General features: G+C 35.2%; 1 non-coding gene across 1 annotated transcript; it reads right to left on the bottom strand.

The window, feature by feature from the left end:
- Positions 1 to 872: 872 nt before the first annotated feature.
- LOC128292011 (small nucleolar RNA R71) lies at positions 873 to 979 on the bottom strand. The gene has a single exon (XR_008281995.1). It is a non-coding gene; the product is annotated as a small nucleolar RNA R71 (small nucleolar RNA).
- Between the last annotated feature and the right edge of the window lie 1,623 nt (positions 980 to 2,602).

A 2,602-nucleotide genomic window follows, 5' to 3' on the forward strand; every position in this document is an offset into this window, starting at 1 on the left:
GTCAGTATACATTTTGCACTTATCTTTATTATTTTAATTTACCACTGCGTACTTAACTCGATTTTTTCATTACATTAATCATTGCCATAAATTGACCATTTCTATACCAGATTCGATCCCTATAGAGATGATCTCACTTATCACTTTATTACTTGATTTGATGTGTATACTTGCACAATTCGCATATAATATTCATACATGACAAGTTTTTGGTATCGTTGCTGGGGATCAGTAATTTGGTGTAACTTAGTTTGGTTATTTTACTTAATTTCATTAGTTTATTTTACTTAGTTTAATTTAATTTCTACAGGTTTGCCACCAGTGTAAGAGAAGAGGCATTTGCTAACAAATAATATCCTTTTGACCCAGAAGTAGAAAGAACTTTACAAAGAAGAAGGAAAGAACTGCAAAAAATGGCTATGAACGGGAATGATCCTGACCCCAATAATAATCTGAATGGTTAAGATGCTAATCCTCCTATTCGTAGGGTGATAGATGATCGTGATAGTCCAATCCTAGAGCATGTTGTGCTAATTTTGGATGACCTAAATCCAAGGATAGCTAGACTATAAATACAGGCTTAGCAGTTTAAGCTGAAACCGATAATGTTTCAGATGTTGCAAACAGTAGGACAGTTTGGTGGACTACCCACTAAAGATCCAAGGCTGCATTTATGACTTTTTCTAGAGGTTTGTAACTCGTTTAGACAACAGGGTGTTCTTGAAGACACTATGCAATTTAAGTTGTTTTCATATTCTTTAAGAGATCGTGCGAGAGCATGGTTGAATAATTCGCTGTTGGGAATAGTGGCATCATGGAATGATCTTTGTCAAAGGTTTTTGCTACAATATAATCCCCCAAATATGAATGCCAAGCTTAGAAATAACATTACATCTTTTTGAAAATTGGAAGATGAAACACTATATGAAGCTTGGGAATGATTTAAAGATTTAATTTAGAAATGTATGATGCATGGATTCCAACACTGGACTCAGATGAAGATATTCTATAATGGCTTAAATTCACAGACGAGGATGGTAGTTGATGCTTCTTCTAACAGTACTTTTTTGGGGCCGGCAAGAGAGTTATTAGTACTATGGACCTGGACGTAATCATTTCGTTGATAGCCTACGTATCTTCTTTGGCTAATATGATTAAACAAATGAAAAGACCTATTATAGTCTAAGAGATAAATTCAACTGAAATATTGTATGTTTATTGTGGTGAATATTATGTGTTTGGTGAATACCCATCAAATCTAGCATCTATGTGCTACATGGGTAATTTCAACCGAAATAATAACCTCTATTCCAATACATATAATCCTGGGTGGAAGCAACATCCGAACCTTAGTTGGAATAATTAAGGTGCGAGAATTTTAACAATACAGTAAGATAGAATGCCATCAATGCACTGCCTAGTTATACTCAACCTATGCCGAGGTAAAATATCCAATAAGGTCAAGCATCAGTTTTATTATTATCATCATCATCATCTATTGAAGCCTTACTGGAGGAATATATGGCCAAGAATGATGTTGTAATTCAGAGTCAGGCTGGGTCTCTCCGAGCTCTTGAGAATCAAGTGGGGCAAATAATGAATGCTTTAAATTTGAGACCACAAGGAGCGTTGCAAAGTGATACCAAGAATTCAAGATCATAAGGGAAGGAACGATGTAAGGCCATCACTTTTAGAAGAAGAACTCAGCTTGATAATAATGCTCAAGATGCCACAGCAGAAGAGGACAATTTGAAAAACAACCAGGTAAAGATCCGTTATCTGAAAAACATACTGAACCTAAAAAGGGTAAGCAGCAAAATGATGTGGCAGAATAAAAACATATTGTCAATAAGAATGCCATGAAAAAACAATATTAGCAACTTGAAAGACGACCACCTTTACTTTTTCCTTAGCAATTTTATAATTCCAAGCAGGATATTCAGTTTAAAGATTTTTGAAGGTTTTGAAGCAACTCCATATCAATATACCACTGGTTGAAGCTTTGGAGAAAATGCCCAACTACGTGAAATTTATGAAAGATATATTGTAAAAGAAGCACATATTGGGAGAATTTGAAACTGTCGCTCTCACTGAAGGGTGCACAGTAATGTTGACAAATAAAGTACCTCTAAAGTTGAAGGACCCAAGGGGTTTCACTATCCCATATTCAATGGAAATCATTATGTTGGTAAGGCGTTATGTGATCTAGGAGTAAGTATAATTCTACTACTTATGTCTATTTTTAGGAAGCTAAGAATTGGAAAAACAAGACCTACTACAGTTACATTGCAACTGGCTGACCGATTCTATACATATCCGGAAGGTAAAATTGAAGATGTGCTCGTAAGAGTAGATAAATTTATCTTTCCTACAGATTCTCTTATTTTAGAATGTGAAGTTAACCAAGAAGTGTCAATTATTCTTGGAAGACCTTTTCTTGCTACTGGCAAGACTTTAATTGATGTATAGAAAGGCGAGCTGACCATGAAGGTAAATGATCAGCAGGTTACCTTAAGGTGTTTACTGCTTTAAAATGTGTTGGTGTTAATGATGAATGCCACGCCATTAGGTTGATAGAAACAACAGTGGAGGAATTTACCAG

Source organism: Gossypium arboreum, chromosome 4 (assembly GCF_025698485.1).
Source record: "Gossypium arboreum isolate Shixiya-1 chromosome 4, ASM2569848v2, whole genome shotgun sequence".
Classification (NCBI taxonomy): domain Eukaryota; kingdom Viridiplantae; phylum Streptophyta; class Magnoliopsida; order Malvales; family Malvaceae; genus Gossypium; species Gossypium arboreum.